Source organism: Pristis pectinata, chromosome 19 (assembly GCF_009764475.1).
Source record: "Pristis pectinata isolate sPriPec2 chromosome 19, sPriPec2.1.pri, whole genome shotgun sequence".
Taxonomy (NCBI): domain Eukaryota; kingdom Metazoa; phylum Chordata; class Chondrichthyes; order Rhinopristiformes; family Pristidae; genus Pristis; species Pristis pectinata.
Window position 1 is genome coordinate 32995707 of NC_067423.1, and position 27290 is coordinate 33022996.

The 27290-nt window shown below is 41.4% G+C and overlaps 1 long non-coding RNA gene across 1 annotated transcript in view; it reads left to right on the forward strand.

Annotated features, from left to right (window-relative positions):
- Positions 1 to 9200: 9200 nt before the first annotated feature.
- Positions 9201 to 27290, forward strand: part of LOC127580645 (uncharacterized) — a 48366-nt gene continuing 30276 nt past the window's right edge. The window contains exons 1-2 of the long non-coding RNA XR_007957849.1: positions 9201 to 9280; positions 14333 to 14445. This is a non-coding gene — a long non-coding RNA (uncharacterized LOC127580645). The remainder of the gene's footprint in view (positions 9281 to 14332; positions 14446 to 27290) is intronic.

The following is a 27290-nucleotide window of genomic DNA, read 5'->3' on the forward strand; positions in this document are numbered from 1 at the left end:
TTAGGGATGCAAGGAAATGGTAAGAAAACTCAGTGGTTGGCAGTTGCTAGGCTGTACCTGAGATGCAAAGCTTAGGAGGGAGGTAGCAATTTGTGTGCATGTTATTGAAAGGTAGTATTTATATTGGCTGCACTGTGGGACCAATGTGCAAAGATTTGAAAGACTTTTTTTTCCTCTCCTCTGTCACCATTTCCCTTTGCAAATTGGGTCTCTCCCTGGAGAGACCTTGTGTGCTTTGGTTACGTGAAGGAACAGAGGCGGTTGAGGTTGAACCTTTGGATGTTATAAAAGAGAGGTGCCACTCGAGAAGTTGGTTAGGTACTTCCCATTACTCTGACAATGAATTAAATAGGCACAAGAGAAACTACCTAGAGCAGACTGAGGAGCAATGTCTTCAGAGACTCAGAATTAGAAAAATAGTGGGAGGGTTGTGAATTATTCTGCTGGAAAATCCACACCCAAAATCCAGGGCAGACTTCTGTGGTTAGTAATGAAAATGATTTTTTTTACTGTTTCCCATCTCGGACTTATTGATATTAATTATTCTGCAGTTCATCAGTGTTCAAAGTAAGGACCAGTCAGGAAATAGAGTTGAGGAGGACATAATAATTTGAGAAACCCAGGGAGACATTGATGGCCCCCAAGTACTTTGATATGCCAGAGCTCCTCTTGACTCACAATGTTGTGTTCACACATCACCTTTGCGTTCATTGATTCACATTTCCTTGAAGTTTGGCAGTGCTTAGATTTGAAGATTTCTCTTCCCTGATTTTGTAGGCATCATGGCTTCACTGCTCCCCACCTTTGTGAACTCTGTCCTACAATCCACCAAGATCTCTGTACTCCTCTGCTCTGGTCTCCTGTGCAGCACTGAGTTTAGTGATAGCTGTGTTTCCAGCTTCTGAGGCCCTAAGCTCTGTAATTCCCTCTTTACACCTCCCCAGCTCTCTCCTCAGGACTCGCCAAAGCTTTTGGTCATGTGACCTAATATCTCAACATGTGTCTAAGTGTCAAATTTTATTTGGTAGTATTCCTGTGAAGCTTGGAAAGTTTTACTGGAATAAAGATGTATAAGTGCCACTTGCTGTTATTGAGTGCACTTTAATTCGACATGCATAAGAGGATACTGTGATACATAAGTGTAGTCCTGATTTTCCAGGAAGCAGTCATGATGCATTCATTTTGCACTGTAATTTTGCACAATGTGCAGCATGTGGAAAATTCGCTCCCGGGACATGCATTTGTGCTGCTGCCTCAGCTCCTGACCTGAGCACCAGCAGAGAACAAAATTGATGATTGCATTCCTTTGTGGGCCCCCCTCTGAGTGTACCAAAGACATACTGTTTCATCAATCCTTAAGTCTTGACAGTCAGGGTTACTCCTCAGCACAACCCTGATAACATCTCCAAGATATTCTTGGCACAGTGCATTCTCAACGACCGGGCAATTGACAGAGGTATTAAAGGGAGCAGCTGCAGTAAAGGCCCTCTGAGAATCAGCTGAAGGATGATGCTGAGGTACCTGAGGAATCAGAGGGCATGGTAGCACAAACAGTTCGGCAATTGTAAGAATTATTTGGCAGATATCAATTCAGAACAGCTTATCCTAAGGGACCTGTTCACATTTCAAATCCTCCTAGTATCTTCCCCATCCCCTGCAACATTTCGGTACAGTCCTGTGTATTTACCTTCCCTCTCTGCACATCTCTTCCCCAGCCGTGTAAAGGAATTAGGCCACATTCTGCAACCCTGCGCCAACATCTCAATCCTTCATGTGCTTGTTGTTGACCATTATTTGTGTTTTGTATTTGACCACTTTATCCATTGCATTTTCACACTCCAGACCCATGGAATGTTTTACTAGAATAAAAATGTATAAATGGAAGTTGTATCATTGAGTGCATTTTAACTTATGGGTCTGGAGTGTGAAAATGCAATGGATAAGGCAGTCAAATATAATACACGGGTGATGGTCAACAGCAGGCACAGCAAGCTACCAAGTGACTAAACCTCTATAAAAGTGCCTGGGATTAGGGTGCATAAACCACATGGCAGAGAATTCCCAGATAAGCAGCATTTGCACATTATTGTTTGGAATCGATGCACCTCAGCACGGAATAGTACAGTGAAAAGTATACTACCTACAGTAGACCATAGCCTAATTTGTAGGAAAAATGTGAAAAAATGTTAAATTGTTGTTACTATGATTGGGAAAATTCTTTTGAAGAAATATCTTATGTGAAGGTGAAAGAAATTATTGTTTGTGAGTCTGTACCATCCCTGTCAGGCCAATCAGGTTGGTACTACTGCAAATTCTTAGCCAACTCCTTTCTGAACACTACAATTGAATCTGCCTCTACTGCAATCCTTGGCAGTGCATTTCAGACACAGAGCACTCTCTGTGTAAAAATTATTTTTCTCATGCCACTTTTGGTCCTGTTGCCAAGCAACTTTAATCTTTATTCCCTAGTTCTTGACCTCTTTGCCAATGGGGACAGTCTCTCTTTATCTACTCTGTCTATGCACGTCATAATTTAAAACATTCCTGATTGCTTTTCACACAACCTCCTTGTTCCAACCTCCTTCTCCAGTCCATTCACATTACAGTACTTTATTCCTGGATCCATTTCCTCTTTTGCACTCTCTTCTGCCTTACATCTTTTCCGAAGTGTGGTGCCAAGAACTGGACACACTACTTCAGATGTGGCTGAACGAGCGTTTACAAAGATTCCTCACAATTTCCTTGATCTGGGATAACCCAGGATCCAATATGTTTTATGAAAGGTTTTCTCAACCTGACTTGTCACCTCCAATGAATTGTGCACATACGCCCCCAGATCCCTCTGCTCTTCCATCCCTTTTAGAATTATACCCCCTGGTTTATATTGCTTCTTCTCATTGTTCCTATCAAAATGTAACACTGAGCATTAAACTTCACTTGCCTACTCTTCTTACATTCCACCATCCTCTCTCTGTTTTCAGAACATTACTATTCTCTTTACAGTGAACTGTCTCTCTAAGTTTTGACCCTTTTATGTATTTGGAGATTGTACCCTGTATACCCAAATCCAAATCATTAATATATGTTAAGAGAAGCAGTGGTTCTGCTATGAACTCCTAAGAAAGCTCCACTGCACATTTCCTTCCAGTGCAAACAAAAACCTCTCACTATCAATCTTTGTTTCCCTTTACTTCGCCAAGTTTCTATCCATGTTGGTGCAGCTCCTTTTGTTCCATGGCCCTCAGTCTTGATGGCGAGCCTATTCTGTGGCACCTTACCAAATGCCTTCTTTTAGAAGTCCATCTATATCGTATCAAACACATTTCCGTTATCAATTCTCTATTACTCCTGCAAAATTTTCTATCACATTAGTTCTACACAATTTGTCTTTAACAAATCCATGGTGGCTTTCTTGAATCAATCTACACATGTCCAAGTGACTGCTAATTCTTTCCCTGCTGACTGTTTCTACAAATTTCTCTACCTCTGAGACTAAACTGACTGGTCTGACGTTCCTGCATTTATCTTTATGTTCTGTTTTGAACAAGAGTGTAACATTTGCAATTTTCCAATCCTTGGACACCACCCTGAATTCGAACCTCTGCAATTTCCTCTCTGACTTCCCTGAGCAACCCATCTACTCCAGTTGATCCCTCCACTTTATGCAAGTGGTCTTTCCAGCTAATAATTCTTTCAAATTTTAGAATCTTAATTACATCCTTTTGGAGATTCCAGCATCATCTTCATTCTTACTGAAGAGTGATGCCAAGTACTCATTTCGTACCCCAGCCATTCCCCTTTACAGTTCATTTTTGTGTCTGATCAGCTCCACCTCCCGTATTATCTCCCTTTTCCTCTTCACACAAGCTATTTTTGGATTCTCTCTTATGCTTGTTCCAGGTTTCTTTTATGTTTCCTCTTATTTTCTTTTTTAACTGCCCCTCTGAACTTTCCATAGTCAACCCAGTCTCCCTTGTGTTGCAACCTGGTGTCTTCAATATGCTCATTTTTTTCAGCTCTATTTTACTCTCTACCTTTTTGGAAAGCCATGGAACTCAGGCTTTAATTTCCCTACTCTTCACCCTCACGGGAACGTACCCAAACTACAGCTGAACTACATCCACTTTAAGGACCTCCCGTTATTCAATTCCAGTTTTGCCTGCTAAACTGTGGGTGGCCATCACCTGAAACACGCTCCTCATCAAACACTCGGTGTCACTGATGGACCACAGTGGCAGCTGCTACTCAGCTTCAAAACTCAGACCTCAGTCTGGAAGCATCCTGAGATTCCACGTGGTTCAGGATACGTGTTCCATGCGTCTGAATTTCCCTATACGTCTGTATAGATTAATTCAACTAAAACAATGAATATACAGTACTTATGTCATTATTATTACATTACTTACTGTTAACTTACCCTGAAGGAACCCTGTATGTTTAAACTCTCTAGGTCTCTGTTTTCTGACTCCTTTTACACCCAGGGCTATTGCTTCCCTTGATTCTTTTCATTCACTGGGCCTCTGTTTCTTTCATTTCTTTTAAACATGTCCTTATTTTCTCACTAATCTGATACTCAACTCACTGATTCTCTCTTTCCTGTGCTCTTTTTACCCGCAGTCCTCTGTTTCTTGGGCTCCTTTTAAACTCATGGGGCTCCTTTTCCTCCATCTAATACAACTTCTTCAGCAAGTCCAGTTGTACCGAAGATAGATGTAAACTCGTTCATCATGGTAGTACATGACTCCTCATGATTCACTTCTAATCACTTCAAAAGGTTGTCAATGGATGCTCAGAAGTTACCCATTCCTTTTGTACAATAGTCAGCGTGGAGCCCTTAGGATGGTCTTGTAAGTGCTTGAGGCCGCTAACTAGGTCTTCCATTTCCTTGTCAATGCCAGACCAAGAGACAAGTTCTGTAGCTACTGGCTCCTTACAAGAAAAATGTCATTAAAGCCAATTCTTTTGCCAATTTTTTTCTGTCAAAATTAGGCAAATTAATTCCAAAAGCCATTTTTCACATTTTATGGTGACTAGCACACATCCTGTCTCCCTACCTCTCACCACTTCCACTGGCACACAGATACACAACACCCCTTGCCCAGCCACTGCCTCTCCCACCACTCTTCATGCACCCCCACTGATCTACCAACCCTCCCCCCCACCCACCTTCTTTCACTCCTGCCAGCCCACCAGCCTGCATCAACTTCTATACATCATCAACTTTCCCCACTGTCCTCCACCTCCTCTCACTACAACTCCTAAGCACCCCCACCTCCCCCATACAACCCCATGACCCCTCAATACTCTCCCCACACATCCCCATCTGCCTTTATCTCCCTGACCTCCACCCATGATGCACCTACCAGCAATATCCCACCCACACCTCCACTGTTCAACACCACCAATCCCCCCGCCAAACCTCATGACCAACTGTGGCCCCCCCCCCCCCGCTCACTCCTAACCCTCCCTGGTGCCAGACAGAAAGGGGATCTCCTGCTTCTCCCCAGGGTTTCAGTTGGTCAGAATCCACCTGCCACAGTGACCCACATATATGAGAAAATGTTCTCAGTGGAGACCGAGCCGCTAGCCGTGTGGGGAGGTGCCAGCTTCATCAGCAAGAGACTGGTTGCAAAGCCAGCGAATTCCAATGGGTGATGACACTGTATAAATTGAGGAGAGGCCAGGCAGTTATCGCTGTGACTGGCTGTATGTGGGCCAGTCAATCCCACCCCACTATTGCAGCATTAGTACATTTAAATTAAGCAGATTAATGGTTGCATTGAAATAGCCAATGGAGGAATCTTTGTCCTTGCTGTGTGTTTCTCTCTGTCATACAGAGCAGTGAATTCATTCTTATGTTATTAGATAATCATTCTGGTTATAACAATGATAGAAGTTAACATCACGGTGAAGGATTAAATGAATAAAATGATAAATACTGGAATTATAGGAAATCTGGAGATTAGTGAGAACGAAGAGGCTCAAGGATTACTGAAAGCAGCAGAATAGTAAAAGGACAGATAACCAAACAGAAACTGGAAAAAAAAATCTTGACCGAGGTGCTTTTTTTTCACTATTCAGTATTTTTGAAGAATTAAAGAAACAATTTGGGAATATATTTGTAGTGAAGGCTGCTCCTGCTGTTGTATTGGAATGACAGTCTCAGGTGCTGTCACAAGCAGACAACTGCTCTCTCCAGATAATAAGAGATTAGGTGATTTACTTTTCTCAGCTTAGGGCCAAGGCAGGATTTCCTGATTACAAGATTTTAAAGCTCTCCTGCTGTCCTGCTACTGAACAAAGGCTGGAATAAGACAAGGGTCAGGGGAGTCATTTCCAACACTGACAGGTGTGAAAGAAATGGTCGTGGATTGTGCACCAGCTATGCTTCTGTCAGATGTCCCTATCCACTGGAATTGTGTTGCAATTGGCTCTTGGGTGCTGGTTTCATACAGCAGGCTTTGGGGCTTGATGTCATGTTGCAACTGTACAACACGTTGCTCAGGCTGCACTTGGAGTATTGTGTACAGTTCTGGTCACCACACCACAGGAAGGATGTGGTAGCAGTAGAGAGACTGCAGAAGAGATTCACCAGAGTGTTGCCTGGAATGGAGGGCGTTACTTATAAGGAGCGATTGGATAGGGTGGGTTAATTCTCACAGGAATGTAGGAGATTGAGGCATGATTTTATTGAAGTTTATAAAATTATCAGGGGCATAGATAGGATAGATAGTCAATCTTTTTCCTACAGTAGACAAGTCTAAAGCTGGAGGCCATAGGTTTAAGGTGAGAAGGGAAAGATGTAAAGGAGATCTGAGGGCAAGTTTTTCCACAGAGGATGCTGGGTATATGGAATGAGCTGCCAGAGGAAGTGGCAGGTGCAGATAGAATTAGAATGTGTGAAAGGCATTTGGACAGATTCTTGGACAGTAAAGGAGCAGAGAGATGTGGGCCTAATGTGGGCAAACTGATTAGCCTAGATAGGCGTCACAGTCAGCATGGATGAGTTGTGCTGAAGGGCCCTTTTCTGTGTGGTACAGCTCTATGACTATTATTCTAAACCTTGGAACTCTCTACCCAACAGTATGTGGGAGCATTTTCTCTGGAAGCGCCGCAGAAGTTCAAGGTGGCAGCTCACCACCACTTCCTCAAAGGCTATTAAGGATGGGTAATGCTGGCTATGTCAGCGATGCCTAGATTCTGAAACATGAATAAACAACCTAGAGCAGAAAGATGCGGTTTTCCAACTCCTCAGTGTCCCCCTATTCTCTTCCAACAAGAGGATGTGAATTATTTTACTATGGACCCAACAGTGTTAACCATTAAAAGTTAGCTCCCGTGTCCAAGAAACAATGAAATGGAGCCCAGTAATTTTCCAGTGGTGAGTTTCAGTGATACCCTAGGGCTAGGATGGTTGATCTCCAACAATAACAATTTTCTTCAAATCTGATGTCAGAATCCAAATATTAGTGTTTTCCCCTGTGTGCTATTGACATCAGTTCCAACCACATTGGGGAAATATTGTCTTGAGGTCAAAGATAGACACTCGCACCTCACTCCTAGAATTTAGTTCTTTGGTTCACGGACCAAGGGTGTGATGAGGTTTTGAGCTCAGTACTCCTGGTAAAACCCAAAATGAGAGTTGATGAGTAAATACCACTTGATAGCACAGTTGATGATGCCTTCAATTATTTTGTTGATGTTTGAGATGGATTGCACTGGATTTCACTGGATTTGTCCTGCTTTTTGTGGCCATGACATACCTGGGCAAATTTCCACGTCATCAGGAAGATGCCGTTGTTGTAACTCTCCTGGAATGGCTTGTCTAGAGCTACAGCTAGTTCTTGGTGCAGGTCTGCTGTACTACAGCTGCTGTTCTGCCTTGTCTATTTGCCTTTGTTTTATTTGGTGCTCTCAGCATGGATAATATTTCATTTTGTTAGGTAGATGTTTTAACTCTACTGGAACTGCTTGGCTAGAGGCAGGAATAGATATGGAGCCGAATCTTCTCTATAATAGCTGGGATGTTGTCTGGTTCCATGGAGTTTTGCTGTATTCAGTGCTCTCAGCCATTTCTTCTCTCTCTCATGAAGTGAACCAAACTGGCTGAAGACTGGCTTTTGTGATGGTGAAGAACTTAAGAGGGAGTCCCTCTGACATAATTCTACACACATTCTCACCCTCCTTCTGCCGTGTTAGCTGGTTAGCTAGCTGAGATGTCACCTGAATGACAGCAATTTTGTTGATAGTTCTATCATCATGCACAACTGTGGACAGTGTCTCATTATGGCTGGGTATCTGCTTGGGAGCAAGCAATAAGGAAACCGTGAGTTGGCTTAAGCCATAAATCAGTGCTGTCTCAATCCAATCATTCAGCAGATTGAATCTGGAAAAGTGAGATTCATCTACATTGGAATGAGGGATTTAATAGCCCTAGTCTGGGCAACATTGGGTTTAACTCCTGTCATAAGATCACCACTGCAGGTGACTCTCTGAAAGCCTGCAATGGTGCCACATTCAGTCACATTATCTAATTCCTCCGTAGTTCCCACCAGATGTGGTTGTCTCTTAATTGCCCTTTGAAGAGGCTAATGTGATTGGTATATCTAAAGTGCACTGCTCCTTTGTGGAACCAGAATATTAACATATTTGGAGAGGGGGGAAATCCATGGTAATGTCTAGCAGAGGGTACCATCTACCTTCTCCTGACTTCTGCATGGAAGGAAAAGGCAGATCACACAGGCTAAGGAACAATAAAGTAGGTATTTTCTTCTCTGACCCCTTTCCTTTTCCAATTCTATTCTTCCTTTATTTTTAAAATAGTGCTGCAGTCTCTGCTTTAATTATTTATTGTGGGAAAGAGCCAAGTATTATTAAGCCTAAATGAAATGTTTCTCTAATGTTTGCTTTCTGTCCACTAGAAATAATCCTGAGGTAACACCCCTTTTTGTACGGATTTGCCAACCGGGGGAATGAATCGTTAACTTTTCATTTTCTCAAATCCTTAAATAAATTTGAAAATCTCTGTTAGATAGTCTTTTATCATTCCTATATGCTGAAGTTATATTACAACACTGTAAATCAGTACGCCTGAGCTTGATTTTTAAAACAGAACTTTGCATTTTGACGGGCGCTGTAGAAGCTATTATTTTGCAGTGTGCAAGGTTATTATCTCCTGTAATCTTTATGTGATCTCTTGCAGAGACAGTATTCTTCATCATTTGCAGAACCAGGAACAGCTAAACAATCTATGGCCTACTTTCTGAAGGCTGACGACTAGGTAAGAAACCAGGGCAAAGAAATTGGCACACTGCAAAACAGGAAGTCTATGGATTGGTGCAGACAAAAGCAACTGTATGAAGATAATCTTTACATTATACAATTGAGCAAGCTGTGTTAACAGGGACAACTAAATATAGTCACCAGAAATGTAAGGCACGAGCCATATTTTGCGGTGGAAGTTGATGTATTCAGGTGATCGATTGTTAAATCAGCAACAGGATGACCAAGTTTTCCTCTGAACTGCATCATTCTGTGCTGAAGTGAGTGCAGGTACTCTAAAATGATTTTGCTAATTTTTCTCTGCACAATTTATCTACCCCAGCAAAAATATAATATTGAGACACAAGAGAGTGCAGCCGCTGTAATCTGGAGCAATAAACAATCTGCTGGGGAAAACGTCGGCAATTCTTTTCCCCTTACAGATGCTCCTCCTGAGTTCCTCCAGCAGTCTGTTGCTCAAGTATATAATATTGAATGATTACTTCCATTAAATGGGAATTATAAGTTCTTGAAAGAAGATGGCATCTCCAGTTATGTTCCTAGTGAGCTAAGATTGTGGTGAGCCACTGTAACTGCTTGAAGTTTGGTTTGAATGTCAGGGAGAAATTTGTCGTAGTATTTCCTGATTTGATTGAGGTTTATTTTTTTACCTTTGCCAGACACCAGTAGAGAGTGAGTGCTGTACATGTTTGTACCTTTACTGGAGGGAGCAGCTTTTATAATCAGCCCTGATTTTCTTTCCATTCTTTTCAAATGCCCAGTTTCTTTTTCAGTATTGTGATCAGGAAACTTCAGTAGCTTTGCTCATTGGTGAATGTTTAGTTGGGTGTCAGCTGTCGTACTAAGGACATCCAAAGGCTGAAAGTGTCTGCAGAAGTCATTTAAACATTGCTAAAGCTGTTCACACAGCTGGTAGATTTGAGGAAAGCCAACCTTTAGTACAATGTTTCAGCATCGCAGATGGTGAGTTGCCTTCACCAGTAGAGATCTGGAAATCTTGCAGGTATCCAAAATGCTGGCCAGTGTTAGAAGTCAAACAAATAAAAAAAAAGTTCCTGCATAGAAAGTGATCAGAAAAATATCCACAGAAAATCCAGTGAAGAACTTTGTGAGATGTTCCATAAAATGATAGTTGCAAAGGACAGTGATGTTCTGAGTTTGTTTACAGGGCTCTTTCCCCCCATAAATGTGCAACCAAGCTTAAAGGTATTAATTGGATCTGAAACACTTAATCAGATGAAGAACAAAACTTGAATTTACACAGTTTCAGTCGCTACTTCAGGACATCTCAAACCACTTTACAGCCAATGAATATGTTGGTGGTAAATTATGCAGTGAGGAAGATGTGGCAATGATCAATGTTATGTGGAAGTTCATTACTTTACAAATGGTGTAATTATGGAAGGTCATCAATCAGCACTTGTGTTAATATTTGAGAGATAACCTTGTCTAAAAGTACAAAATTCTGCACCGTCTGGATGGACTGCTCATGGAATCTATTGGCAGCACAAGCTTCCTCACATTTATCTGCATTCAGCCTGAGATACCCTCCCCACTGAGCTGGCGTCAGGTTAATGATGTAGTGACAGCAGCCCATTGATAGGAATGTGAGAAATCAGCTGTTGGGATAAAGATAATGGTTTTATTTTATTTAAGTTCAATTAAATCCTTCAATTGTTTGAACGTGTGTGTGTGTGTGTGTGTGTGTGTGTGTGTGTGTGTGTGGGGTGTGCGTGCGTGAACATTTTCAACTTAATTTTTTTTTAAATAGTTCTGATTTTTAATTTTTATTGAAGCCCAAGTGTCAGACATGCACAAATGTTCAACTTAAAGACCAAGTCTGACAGCCAGTGAACTGGCTGTTGGCTTTGGCACTGTCAAAGTTCTTCTTGTCACTGGAGCAGGCCACTAGCCCCTCTGATGTACTGAAGATGGGCTAGCAGTGGAAGATTGCACCCAGAGTACATGGGAAAAAATTACATGGTCGAGGGTACAGAGAAGTAGTGAACTCGGTGCAGAGCATGATTTACCCCAGGACCTTACATTTGTGTGCTCTGATTCAACCCTCTTTCCAGTGGAAACAGTTTCTCCCTGTCTAGTAAAACCACTTATAATCTTGAATATCCTTTATTCCTCACTCACCTCAGCTCACCACTAACTGAAGTCCTAAAGACCTAAATACATAGTTAGTTCAAGGAAATTATCCCTGCACCCTCTCTAAGGGTTGACCTCTTTCTTAGAATGTGTTGTCCATAAATGGACGCAGCCAACCAAGGTTTCATGAAGATGTCACATCACTCTATTGCTCTTGTACCTTAAGCATTTATTTATAAAGCAAGGATTCCATTTATTAACAGCCTTACTGACTTCCAAAGATGTATGTATAGCTAGCACTGAAAAACATTGGAGCTATCTTGGCAGAATGAACACTTGATGGGATGAAATTCTAGCTCCAAAACACTGGAGTGTTTGCTGTATGGGATCCATTATATACGTTATGTTCCATTTTGACTGAGAGTGAAATGGATTCTCTTTTGAAGAGTTCCATTTTTCCAGCAGTACAACCATGTACTAATAATTAGATAAATGTTTGCTTTTAGAACCTACCCTGTAATAACTGCACGTATATATTAACTTAAGGGTTAAGAGCTGGATCTTGCTCGATTGCTATGTTCCCCATAGACACAACGACCATCTGTGGCTGCACGGTTCCCTGGAACCCTCAGGCCTTGGTTCCACAGCTGGCAAGGGATCAGGCCTCTCACCGGTGCATCTCGAGACCCATCAGTGCCCTGACAGCCTTTGACAGCTCACGCTCAGTCCTGTTCACTTTTCCATGACTCTGATAATCAGTTGAAAAGGATTCAAGTCATTAAAATATTAAGATCTATTTATGATCACTTCTGATGTGCGTGCACTTTATTTCAGAATAAAAAGGCTGGTGGAACCAGTTCCTCGCAGACTTCAATCACTGAAACCGTCTGGCTGCACTCACTTGCCTCTCTCTCACCAATGCCAGGCAGAGGTCTCTGCCGAGTGGTGGCCTGATGTCCAGGGTGTACTGGACCTATTCAGATTGCTTGACCTTGCCAGTATATGTGGGAGGAGGCAGATCAAGTGGGGAACACCTAGTTACATTCCTTCTGACCTGAATACGGGTTGGGGTTAGATGGTGAAATAGAAAATTAGGCTCAGTGGTTGAGGGGGTTTAACCTATGAGGAGGTTAACCTATGAGGAGAGATTGAGTATCCTGGGACTATACTTGCTGGAATTCAGAAGACTGAGAGGGGATCTTATAGAAACATATAAAATTATGAAAGGAATAGATAAGATAGAGGCAGGAAAGTTGTTTCCACTGGTAGGTGAGACTAGAACTAGGGGACATAGATTTAGGAAGGAGATGAGGAGAAACTGCTTTTCCCAGGGAGTAGTGAATCTGTGGAATTCTCTGCCTAGGGAAGCAGTAGAGGCTACCTCATTAAATATATTTAAGACACAGATAGATATTTGCATAGTAGGGGAATTAAGGGTTATGGGGAAAAGGCAGGTAGGTGGATCTGAGTCCACGGCCAGATCAGCCATGATCTTATTGAATGGCGGAGCAGGCTTGACAGGCCAGGTGGCCAACTCCTGCACCTATTTCTTATTTTTTTATGTTACACAACAGAAAAACTCTGCTTTTAAGGGTTGCAAGCATGGTTAGAAGACACATTCAGCACCTTTACAAGCTGCTGTAACTTGTAGGTATGTGCCTGCATTCATTCATGGGGTGCAGCCCACACCAACAGTGGTGAAACAGAGGCTGCTGTCCTGTGCTGCTTCCAGAGAATTAGATCTGCATCCAGGGAGTGGTTAACGATCCCCAATTGCTTGGCAATGTTAAGGAAATGATCATTCACTGCTGGAAACAGTGGAATGGCGTTCGACATTAAATTGTTCCTCTATGATTCTTATCCCATGTGAAAATTGCCGCTGTATCTGGACATCCTCATCCTACCCATTCCTACCTACGTTAGCTTCAACACCAACATCCCAAAGAATGTACAGGGCACACACAAGATGTACAGTATTATGGGAATTATGATATTGGACATAATCTGGAGGCCTGGACCATAATTTGGAGAACACATGTTGAAATCCCACCATGGATTTGTGAATTTGAAATATTTAAAAAAAATAATCTTGGAAAGCAAAACACAAAAAGAGGCCAGGAGGTTGTGGGATTGTCATGAGGTATCTACTAATTGATTCATATTTATTTCGGGCAAGCTCACCCACAAAGCTTGCCTGGTCTTATCTGTATATTACTCCAGTCTTCTCAATCTGAACTGTCCTCTAAATTGGATCAGCAGCTACTGAGTCCAAGATCAATCATCACCATCGTCTGTGGGCAACCAGACACAGACAGTTAATACTTTCCCAGCATAACCCACATCCTGAGAATGAAGAAACGAATTGAAGTCTTATCATAGCACATTTCTGGATGCCAAACAAACATCTGCTTCTGTGTTGTTCCCCAGACAGACTGCATGCCCCTCCCTTGAGAGGGTGCCTTGGGATGCTGAACTTTCTTTGCAGTATCCATCAGCGTGGATTAAAATCATGCTGCAACCCTTTACCTCCCTGCTGCTACAATGGTTTTTTATTGCAAGCAGGAGTAAAAGGCATTCCACTCTTTCATGTCACACTAGGAGGAAAAAGGAATGGATTTATGATTGTTAATTTAAAATCTCTTCATGCAATTAAGAGGAAAGCTTTATTTATCTGGAGTCATCAAGTTTTTTTCCACTGCAAATGTTGCAAATATTTTAATGTAACAATGATAACACTACATAATCAATAATAATAAAGTTTCAGCTGTATCTGAGCATCAACTGTTGAAATTAAATATAGAACATAGAAAATAATAACATTTAACCTCCTTTGCTTTGCCCAGTTATTCTTTCTCTTCATATGTCTTTCCTTTGCTCTACGTCTTTTTCATTTAATTGGAATTTCCCAACTTCTTCAATTAATCCACTCAGTGATCTCCATTACATTCTATTGCAGGTTATTGGAACAAAAGGAGAGACAAGAGACAAAGACCACTGTGACCCATCCTGATGACCCTGGGGCCCAGGAAACATCACTTCCTGTGATAACCATCATGATATTCCCACTTGGTAGGTACCCAGACCTGTCCTGAGTTGCTAGTTTTCCTTCACTCTCTCCCCTACAAATCCTGACCTTACATCCATTATCTTCCACCCTCTTCTAAGGCTGAGGCTATGAAGCAATGTTCGATTGTTAAAATGCATTGGCCATGAAAATGTGAAGAGCTATCTCATGTTTTCTCATTGGCAGGAGCAAAGCAGAAATCCCAGAGAAACTGAATACCAGAGAGCCTTTGATCTTATCTGCATGCTTTATGATCTTGAATAAGGTTACCCAGGAATCTGCCCCTCTAATATAAGCATTCTGAGCTTTGATTTCTTCTGTTCATTACTCTAAGAAGTTTACTTCCCAGCTCATAATTGTGCTTCTCTGCTGAACTCTCCCCAGTGAATGGAGACCTTTCTCAGGTTACAATGATGAGAATTGTATGCACTGTTTTACCTGGGTCCACAGCAGCACTCTCTGTTCAAACTAAGAAGCACTTGAGTGCTGAGGTTTCTGCTTTATGTCTCTGGTTTCAGAATCTGAGATCCCACTTGGTTCTCGTATTGATAATGCACATATTGCTGATAACTTCAGTGAGTGACAATATCTGCCAACACTCCCAGATCTTCTCATTTTTGTCAGGTGCTGACACATGCCAATGTCCCTCTGTTCTTCAGTATTCGCTAAGGCTCTAATATACATTGTGTATGGCCTGGCCTTGTTAGACCTCCCAAAATACATCATGTCTTATCAGGATTAGTTTCTGTCTTCTGCCGCTTACCCATTTTACCAATTCATCAATATCATCCTACAGCATAACTCTACCTCCTTACTATCAACATCACCAACTTTCATGTCATCTGCAGTCTTAGTAATCATACCTCCTACATTCACAAACAAATTGTTAGTGATTATAATAAATAGTAAGTGTCCCAGCACTGATCTCTGTAGCACACTATTGTCTGGAGATCACAAAAAGCATCCACTATCACCCTCTGCCCCCTATTGCCAAATCAATTTTGGATCCAATTTGCCCTGGATCCCAAGAGCTCTAACCTTTTGGACCAGTCCCCCATGTGGGACCTGTTCACGGGCCTTACTGAAGTCTCTGTAGGCTGCATCAATTGGACTGTCCTCATCAATACATTTTGTTACCTCTTTGAAAAATGCTGTAATTCATTGCTACCTTTCCAAGTGTAGGTTAATCCTGTCTCTCAGAACATTTTCCAATAACTTCCTTGCCGTTAACATTACACTCACAGTCTATAATTACCTGTCTTATCCCTGTTGCACTTTTTTGAATAAAGATACACATCTGCTGTCCTCCAGTCATCTGGCACCTTCCCAATAAAGATGTAAAAACTCTGTCGAGGCTCCAGCAAACTCCTCCCTTGCCTCCCATAACAACCTGGCTTTGGGGATTAATCCACCTTCATGCCCACTAAGACTTGTTCTGGAACTTCATCATTTCCCCCTCCCTGAATTCTCCAACTGTGATGTATTTCTCCTTGGTGAATACAGGTAAAAATATTCATTTAAGACTTAACTCATGTCCTCTGGCTCTGCTAATAGATTGCCCCTTTGGTCCCTTGACTCGGGAAAATGCCTTGGGAATTTCATTAATCCTGTCTGCCAGTAACATTTTGTGACCTCTCTTTTCCCTCATAATTTCTTTTTTATCCCCTGCACTTTCTATGTTTCTGTCGGGCTCCCTTATTTTCAGGTCTCCATACCTGCCATATGCTTCATATTTTTCTTTATCCAATCCTCAGTATCTCTTGACATCTAGGATTTCTTGGACTTGTTCTCCTTACCTTCCACCCTTACAGGAACACATTGATCCTGAAATCCCACTATTTCACTTTTAACTAATTCAGGAGAACACCCACTTGTAAGTCACTGCTCCCCATCTACTTATGACAGGTCCTGTTCCAAAAAATTGAAATCGGGCTTCCCCACTTCAGGACTTTAATTTCCAGTGTACATACATCCTTTTCCATAACACCTTCATGAACCTTGTGCAGTTATCATCACTTTCTCCAAAACGCCTTCCCGCTGACACTACAGCCACTTGCCTGGCTATGTTCAATAAGATTAGGTCCAGCACTGCCCCTTCTCTAGTAGGGCAATCTACATAATGGTTCCTAAAACTTCAAACATTCCACCCCACTAAGTCTTTCATACTAAGGCAATTGTACTAATACAACTATTATTCTTCCATCTCTGTGATTTGCATACATCTCAGCTCCTCCATCTCCCACTCACTGTTAGGGGGTCGATAATATACCCCCAGCAAAGTGATTGCCTTCTTTTTGTTTATCCATATGGCCTTATTTGATAAGCCTTCCAGAATACCTCCCTTATTACTGCCATAATAAACTCCTTAATCAACATTGGAATGCCCCCTCATCTTTTACATCCCTCCGGTCATGCCTGTAGATTCTATTTCCTGGAATGTTGAGTTGCCAGTCCTGCCCTTCTTTCAGTCATATCTCTCTCAGTCATGTCATATCAAAAATATCATGTTCCTGTGTTCTTAGTTCACCTGCCTTACTAGTCAGACTCCTTGTATTAATATCGATGCTCCTCCCATTTTCCTTATCATGCCTATCTATGCTCGCCTGACTAGAATGACTTAGACTTCCTTCTACATTTGACTGCCCTTCTCTCCACCCCACCCTCAACTATACATCTACTCTGCTCCCCATTCTCCTGCCAAATTAGGTTAAACTCTCCCTGACAGCCGTAACAAACCTCCCCATAATGATGTTGGACCCATTCCATTTCTTATCTTTTTGTAAATTTTCTAAAGCAGACAATGACCTTTTCAAAGGTTTTCCATTACATTACACAAATATCACTATTTCAAACTCTGATTTTCAAATTTATTGATAGCTTTGCTTAGTGCAATTTGATCCTGGGATGTTTAGCTACAAAAATGGAACTATGCCCAGCGACTCGCTGCTCAGGTAATCCCTCCAAATAGTGGTCTAATTATGTTCCTGAGGCCAATTACAGGCTAATTATTCTTGCTGTTAGACTTTTAACTAGATTGGCAGGTGCATAGTTCCTCCTCTTTGGGAAAAGGTCAAATTATTTTTGGAGATCAGAGAAAACTTCAGAAGATTACTAGTTTTCCATGTTTTTTAATATTATTTTAAAAAATATGTGATATTTTCAGTTTGCTATTTCATGCAGAATGTGATACCTGGTGTGTGACAGCCTCTCTCGACATTTTTCTATATATAAAAGTGAATGTTTCTATTTCAGGCTGCATCTGAATCACTCAAGTCACTTCTATCCATTCATTAACTCTGCTGACAGGTTTAAAATCCCAAGATTTATTGGATAGAAATGTTCTATGCTTTACATTTATGCTAAAGGCGAAGGTACAGTAGGTATACAGGGAGTAATTTCCAGCTATATATGTGAAATGCAATGATAATTAATTACAAGAAGGTTAACATTCTTCAATTAAATGGAAAATATTCAGGTATAATTAGGCAGAGCTCTTTGAATGATATTATACAAGGAAAGAAAGCAAAAATCAACATCACCAAGTGCTGAAAACACTAGATTTTGACAAGTTTTCCTGGAGAGATTAGACGTGAGCACTTCTCTCTGTAGAGAAGACCACCCACCTGCTGTATGAATCTTGCCAATTCTGGTTTCATTTCAGATTTCTGCATTTGCAGTTCTTATGTTTGATTCAGTATGGTTTGGAACAGCATGGTCTCGGTTGAAGAGAAAGGGGGAACACCAAATACTAGAAATCAAAAACTATAAAAGAAAATGCCAGATATATGGGGGAGGTCTGTCAGCCTCTTGTGAAAGGAAGGTTAAAGTTTTGACAAAGAGCCTATACTTGACAAGTTAACCCGATTTTTTTTTCCTTTCAGAGGCTGAAATGGTATATTTCACCATTGTTTTCATCTTTTTCTGTTAGATGTTCCTGTGAACAATAGAAGAAACGTTAACAGAATAAATGAATTCCATCCTGTAGAAGTGACCCTGATATATATTGGATGTGCAGGGGTGGGAGATGTTGAGAAATTCTCAGTGGGATACTTAGAGGCAGGCCATTCTGGATGTCCTGCTGAAACATAGTACAAGGCACGTCACAGTTTTTTTTCAGCCTGTTGACTAAATCAGGGTGGGGGGGGGGGGTAAAGGAGGGATGTGGTCGTGCATGTGTTTGTGGTTTGGTGGAAGCAATTGTAGTTAGGGGAAGGGTCATAGTTGAAATGGACAGATTGTGTGTCGAGGAAGATTGATGGGGTTATAGAACATATAAGAGTGCAGCACAGGAATAGGCCCTTTAGCCCATGATGTTGTGCCAAAGTAGTTATGCAAATGATGCCAAATTAAACCAATCCCTTCTGCCATATCCCTCCATTCTCTGCATATTCATGTGCCTATCTAACAGCCTCTTAAACACCTCTATTGTGTCTGCCTACACCACCACCCATGGCAATGCATTCAGTGTTGGGGAATGGGAATGGAAATTAGGAAAATTTGCATCGTGGGAGTACACAGTGAGCTCAGTGTGCCTGGGGAAAGGCTCCAGGTTCTTCTGTCCTATAGACCAGACCACAAGGACAATTGCCAAATGGAATTGGCCCTTCAAGCTTCATTTTATCCACCATTGAGTCTGGGAAACCTGACAGAATTGGACAAAAGAAACCCTATAAAAATAGAGGCAGAAGGGCTCCTTAGAAGTTTACCAATGGAATCCTGGCCTGACAGTGGATTGGTTCCCCAACTCTTGTCCTCCCTCCAATTGTCCAGAATTAAACAGGCTAGGACAGGTTCTAAACTTTTCAAATTTTACCTCTAACCTCATCAGAAACCACCTGTTCTAGGGGTTAAAATTTCCCACATAAGTCACATTAGTGTAAATCTACATGAATACGATGACAAAATTAAAAACAAATTCTCTCCTTGATCTATTGAATCCAATATGACTGGACAAGACACATACAGCGTGAAGGTAGAATGTTGCTGACATTTTCTGCAAATTGTGTAGATTATACGTTACAGTCGAACTCATTTCCAGAACAGGACAGCACAAGGCAGAGTTCAGGAATGGTAAGGCTTCAGCACTGTAGTTCAGTAGTGATAAATCCAAGAGTTCATCCAAAGAATTTGACTAAGGTCAATCAATCTATCTATTTCATTTAACATAAATTCCCTGGTGACTGACATGCAGCTTATCTAATGTATAACTAGAGAATGTCCTTTTGCAGTCCTTCTGAAAAGGATTTTGAATGGTACATCTGTGTCAAACTTTATGCCATTTCATCTTGCTGATGCTTTATGATGTACAACACTGTTCAGGGGCTCTGTGTGAAAGTGAGAACCCATGTTTAAAGTATCAAGTTTATATTAAGAGAGAGAATGGATATCTTTATTGGAAAAAAATAATCAAATTTCGTGTGGAATTTGTTTCATAAAGGAAAATGGCACAGATTGGATGATATGTTTGGAAAGAATGCCCAGAGATTCTGACCTGGGATCTTTGAAAATTGAGCCTGTGCCTTCTATGAGCTGCTGACGGTAATCAGGCATGAATACAGGTCAGTGAAGAGCTTCAGGAAAAGTTCTTGCTTGAGGTGGTGGGAGCTTGAAAGGTTCATTCATCATTAAATATCATTTTAATTATAGTCTCCCATGAAATAGGCATGTAGAGTTTTCAATGCTCTATGAACCTGACCCTGCTGTTTACAATGCAGACCACACTCCCTCTGCATTTACAGGATGGTTGGTTTAAGATAAACACTTTTTGTTGGCTTTTATTTTGCTTTGCGGTGGTTAGATATGAGATTGTTGGCGAATGTGGAGTCGGGGTTGTATTTACAGTTGGATAAGGTTTTTCTTACTCATTTCTCGGATGTGGATGTCACTGGTAAGACCAACGTATATTCACAAAGAGCACAGCATCTGCAGCCTCTTTCCCTCCCCTTCCTCTTCTCTCTTTGTTCCATTCCACTCCTTCCCCTATCCTTCTCCAGCTGCTCACCATATCATTGGTGTTAGGGGCTGTACTGCCGTGATGGTTGCTTTTTGCAGCATACAGCACATCATCTCGAGCCTCGAGACTTCCACTCTAAAGTAGTCCAGGCAGTGGAATTGTTTCAGCACACCAATGGTCTGTTCTATCATTTTTCATGTACTGGCAAAGCATTATTCTTTGCATGTTGCCCAAATGAGCTTGGGTAGTGCACCAGCAGCAAGAACCATGTTTTAGTGTTAGCCCTTTTTACCCAGTAGTATATTGTAATAAAAATATAAAATGCAGGAAATACTTGGCAGATCAGGCAGCATCTATGAATAAAGAAACAGAGTTAATGTTTCAAGTCAGGTGCAGTACTTTGCTTTTGACTTGCCTCATTGTGGGGGCCTAAATACATATGGAACGATAGAATGTCATGGAATGAAGGGAGTCTGACTGGTACCATAATATGGGAACATACCATTGTGGGTGTACTCCGTGTGGTATCCCACATCATGGAGAAACCTGGGACAAAGCTACCTATTTTCTGTGCAAGGAAAATTTTGCTGCAATTTAACAATTTTCTGTCTGGGGAAAAGGAAATAGTTTAAATTTAGTACAAAATACCAACTTTTCTTGAGTGTCATTTGCTGCCTGGCAGGAGAGAATGAGCAATCTCTGTATAAAGAACTTCAAGGATCTTCCTTATGCAACCGTGGATGGCAGTGAGATGTTGCAAATGTCTCTAGCTCCAGCCCGAAGGGATCCAGTGCATGAGGTCATGGTCACACCGTCCTTGATGGCCAGGGGCAATGTGCCTGTTACCCTGGAGTTTTGGCTGGAGCAGATGGCATATTTCAGTGTAGTTGTTACTGAGCACATAAGCACGGAAGCACAGAGGTCCCAAACAGAGTTCACGGCTGAGGTTCACATCAGAGAACACCTTGGGCCACAATGGGCATCTGCTGAGGTTTGTCCTCCCTCTCCTCCACCTCCCCCTTCCAACGGCTTGTCCTGTTCTGCACTTCCTCTCTGCATTCTCCCATTCATGGTGTACTCTCAGTGACACACTGATCTAATCAGAAGCTTTGAAGTCAAGGCAAAGTGCGTTGGCATCTAACCCACACTACATGTTGACTTTAGAAAAGCCAAAGTTTTTGTACAATTGTAGTATCAGCCAATAGGAATCATTCAGCGGCTTCCTGCCATAGTTGATGGCCCCTTTGAATTGACGGAGTTCTATTCTACCCCTGCATGCAGTTGAGGGATTAAGAGAGGGAGGTTTAAATGAAGCATGGAGCTCCAATTTGACATCAATGTCATTAATCCAGTGTTCCATACTGACTAACATTATGATCTGCATATTCTATACTTAAAGCAAGTACTAGCTACTCAGATCTAACCTCCTAAATTCTTTGAGGTCCAGCAAATATAAATGTGTGTTTTGGTTATGATAACACCTTATCAACAGACACTGTAGAATAGAGTTTTGCAGTCCCAGTATCTGAGAAAACGTTTTATTTATAAACCTCGATTCAGGAGCCTCCCCACTGTAAGTGCACACTTGGAAATTATGGCTGCATGTGTGTAAATTTTTCCTACATGAATCTGGTGGAAGTTTATCATACTAGTAGTAGACACAGTTATATTTTCAGTGCAAGGAAGATTTTGCTGAAATTTAACATATTTTTCTCTGGGGGGGAAAAAGAAATATTTTGAATTTAGTGCAAATACTAACTGTTCTTTAGGGCCATATTTTTGTGTATTATTTTAATTTTCCCCTCCCTATGTGACATCGTCATTGCACCTTTGTTTCTTGGTGAAACGCTGCACTGAGGATATGGGTCCTGATTTTTGCAGCTGACCCATTTATTGAATGAAGATGATGCCATTTTTTCTGTTGCTCTTATAGAAACGTATTTTACCCTTGGGGCAGATTTTTACATGATCTATTCATCTTCTGGCTTGGAAACTTTATGAACATTCATTGGAAAACGCAATCTAGTAAAAGTTAGGTTGGAATGTTATTGGGTAATTTTGCTTATTAGCTCTGAAGGCTCTATATTGGTAATGTATCTACTTTACTTCTCTAGAACAATCATGGTTTAAGTTGTCATTTCACAGAAATAATAATCTGAAGAGGATGTCTTTAGCACTGTGGTTACAAATATAACTTTTACATCATCAGAATTAATGCAACATTCTGGACTGACTTTGTGCATATATTTTTCATTCTTGTCAAATATTCTATGAAGATGGATACATTGAAGGAAAACATGCAGAGGATACTCTCCTTTAAAGGCTTATTGATCTGTCCACAGTGCGGAATAAGACAACAGATGTTCCAGCAGGGGATAAGTACAGATGCATGGGGATTACCTAGAATTAGAATGAACTGCTTGTTGTGTTCTGCTCTAAGGTCCCTGGGAAAACCCCTCTGGGTGAAAAGTGGGCTGGTGAAAAGGATTGTTGTACATCTTTCCTTTTCTCTCAGTCACAGTACAAATAATGTAAAATATTGCAAGGAGGGGAAGACGGTGAAGATCCCTACCATGCTCTATTGCCCAGGAAGCCTTGGTTGATGGAGGTGCTGACATAGAGTTTCTATTCATTTATTTTTCAGACATTGGCTGTTTGCTGGCAATGCCAGGTACCACCTTCACTTGAGGAGGAGGTGGTGGGCATCCTTCCTAATTCACCTGCCCTGGTGAAGGTACACTTACTATGCTGGGAGTTCTAGGATTTTGACCCAGTGATAGTGCAGGAATGGGGATGTTTTTCCAAGTCAGAATGTGTAAGATCTGGGGGAACCTGCAGGATGTGGTGTTCCCATGTACCTGGAGCCCTTGTCCTTCTTGGTCATAGAAGTTGAGGTACTGTCAGATGTGCCCAGATGAGTAACTGCAGTGTATCTTGTAGACGATACACACTGCAGCCATTGCATGCTGGCAGTGGAAGGAATGAATGTTTAGTGTGATGGATGGGCTATCAATCAAGTGGAGTGTTTAGTCCTGGATTGTGTCAAACGTCTTGACTGTTTTTGGAGCTGCACTCATCCAGGCATGTGGAGAATTTTCCCTCACACTATAGATTTGTGCCTTCCAGGTAGTGGAAGGGCTTTGGAAGGTATGAAGAGATGACTCGCTTCATTGCAGGATACGCATCCCCTGACCTGCTCTTTGAGCCACGGTGTTTATGTGGTTAGTCCAGATGAGTTTCTGTTCAATAGTGACACCCCCAGGATGATGACAGTAGAGGTCTCAGTGATGATAATGCCATTGAATGTCAAGGGTAAGTAGTTAGATACTTTCTTGTTGGATATGGCATTGCCTGACACTTCTGTAAGATGAATATTCCCTGCCTGTTGTCAGCCTATACCTGAATGTTGTCTAGATCTTGCTGCATGTAGCAATATGCTGTTTCATTCACTGAGGAGTTCTGAATGGAAGTGAACATTGCGCAATTGTCAGCGAACTTCTGACAATTCTGACAATTGCTGACCTTATGACAGGAGGAAGTTCTTTGATGAAGGAGCTGAAGATAGTTGGACATTGGACACTGGCTTGAGGAACTTCTTGAACACTGCCTTGAGAAACCCCTGCAGTGAAGTTCTGACCTCCAATAACCACAACATTCTCAATCTGTATGAAGTCTGACACCAACTATTGGAGTGTTTTCCAATTGATGCCCGTTGACTTCACTTTGACCGGTGCACCTTGATGCCACACTCAGTCAAATGCTGCCTTGAGGTCAAAGGCAGTCATTTTTACTCTACTTCCGGAATTCTTTGGACCATGTTTAGAACAAAGGTTTAATGAGGTCTGGAGCCAAGTGGTCCTGGGGAAACCTAAAGTGGGCGTGGGTGAGCAGGTTGACAAGTAAGTGCCATTTGTTAGCACTGCCAATGACATCTTCCGTTACTTTGCTGATACTTGAGAGGGGACTGAATGAGCTGGATTAGATTTGTCCAGGTTCTTGTGAACAGTGCATACCTGGGTATGCGTTGGAGCCATTCACTGTTTGAGTTCAACATTGGTTCCCCCAGTCTGCACTGTGTGCCAGTGTAAGCCTTCACCTGCAGAACTGAACCAGCTCCTGTGAAACCAGAGATCATGAGATCTGCAGTGCAGATACCAGTTTGCTACCCATAGCACACATTTCAGGGATGACACTTGAACAGTTCAAGGAGCTTTTATGTACTGACACTGGATATGGCTTCTGTGGAAGTCCTTGGAACTCCTTGGCTTCATCAATCAGTAATGAATCCTTGCTTCCAAAACAATGCTTAGAGAAAATGTGTCATGCTGTATCGATTTCATAAAGGAGGTCTTAATTCTATTCTTCCCTTTCTTAATTGTGCCAGCATGGCATTTGTAGTCAGGACCACACCATGACTTCTGGCATCATAGGCCTGATGTTTAAGAAGCTTTTTAAACTTGTAGCTTTCAACATGATGTGACCTTAGTGTATCATACATTTAAGGTGGATGTTTGTTTACTAACTGATTGTATGTAGATGATATAACAGCTGTCCATACTCAGCGTTTAGTTCAATAATATCAGATCAAAGTAACTGCAAATATTTCCATATGAAATCTTGCCCATTGGGAAATTGGACCAGTCTGGATATGACTTACCTTTATGCTGATGGTATTTCCTTGTATTATTTGGTACATGTAATTAAATCATCAATGTGCATGGTGAGCTTTATTTGCTTAATGACAGAAATTGGATCATTATCAAGATTTATGACCTGTGTTGGTAATGCACGGTTCAACAAGAAGTGCACCATACTGAAAGTAATGAACATTATGAGATTTAAAGACACATTGCAGGGACATTGTCTTTACAATTAAAATGAAACTGCTTATGTTTCAAACGATCCCATTTTGGGAAGCGGGTGAGATACTTATCCCTGGTTCATCCTCAGTTCCATCACAATCCCTCTGACCCTTGACTCTGTTTTTGTGGTGACTCCAAATCTGGAGCTAGTGCCAACTCCAGCTCATGTTTAGTGCATCAAAAATATGTGCTAACTTGTAAGCACAAATATCTCCTGAATCAAGGTATTCAATTAGTTTTAGCAGGAATTAATGCCAGCCACATGTTGAGATGGTAGGGACAAGGAAATGGACAATCCTCAATTTCTGCTGGGTGGTTTTGGATATGTGTATGGCACGTTGTTCAGTGTATGAGAATGCTGAGTCCAATGGATTGGGTAGTTTTTGGTGGTGCATCACACCGGGGATAACAACCTTCAAGTTTCTGCATAAAACTGCACAAGTGCATGCATTTTCCACATAAACAACGGTGAGTCACTTTTAGCCTCATTCTCATTCCCACGGTAAAATCCTTTGTTGAACTAAAATCCTGACGTTCTGATTCCCTTCTGCTCGAGTGACAATCTTCAAGCCAAATCATGAGGACACATTATTTACATAGCAGGACCCAGTGAGGACAATTCTTCGTAGTCAGGTCAATCCGCCAACAGGTGGCAGTGTGGCTTTCGGCCATTTCAACAGAGGACCCAGATTGAAATCAAAAAATTGTTGTTATATTTATAGGCTTTAAGGAGGGTGTCAGGAAAAATTATCTCTTGACCTTGGAGCCTGTACATTACAAAGCTATGATGACAGCCAACTTCCCAAACAAAGCCATGGATCAATCTAACTCTCCAGGACTGCCAGGGCAATGATAAGATTGGAGCAGTACTTAATCCAGACCTTCATGTTCCTATCAGGAGTACAGGAGGACCTCTGGATATGCTTAGACCTTCCACATCAATCCGTAAAATCCATGTGGAATGTCAGTCGTCAAGATTCATATGGATCTCCTTACCACAGAACTGTCTCTCTCAGACATTGTCACCTTCTGGTGTTGAGATGTAAGTGCAGATTTCATTTGGTGAAATATATTTTATGTGGGCAATAGAAAATAAGTTCCCTGTTGATATTCTGCATAATTTGCCAAATTGCTGAATTTTTAGCAGTCATTAATACCAAATGTTTGAAGCATCAATCTTTGTTACGATGCTTCTGCCCATATCCTAAGCCATCCAATATCCAAAAATAACAGTGGGAAGCAGCCTGACTACACTTACTTTCTAATGAGCCAGAGGCAGTTTAAAAATATATCAACGGCACTATGCCCATTCTCTCCATCACTAAACGCAAACTGTAACCATGGCAACTTCTTTGCAGTGTTCGTGGAATGTCAGTAGTACAAACAAAATACGCTGATGTTTCACAGCTGACCCCCAACAATTTATGCAACCCACTAGAATAACCCAGGTGTCATCCAAACAACCAAATGATTGCATTGACTCACACATCTACATGGTACCCCCTACATGCATTCACATGAACACATATTTATTTACACACAATGACTTAAATTTACCGAGAACCTCCAAAGTAATGACATTTTCTGAAGGTGCTTAACAGAAATGTAATCAAATAAAAAAAGTGACAAAATTGTGGAGAAAGACCATTTAAGGAATTTAAAACAAGCACTATCTGTTTAAAGTTGAGGCCTTGTCAGTGCAAAAGCTGGTGTAGCTTGGGTATATTCATATACACAAAATGTATTTGCATAAAACATAATAGGACAGATATATGAACATTCAGAACATATACTCACACATTACACAAACATATACATGAATGCATATTCAGCTGCATGCATGCCCATTTGCGCACACATTTAAGTGCATTCATAAATCTGTCACTTCAAAAATTCATGTCCTATACGTTACAGTTTGGACAGAAGGAAAAATAATGGTGACAAAGTCATATAAGGGCGAATGAACTAGCTTTGTGTTACAGAAACCAAGCTTCTGGCAGCTAGCTGCCTTCTCTTTGTTGCAGTCCACCCTCTG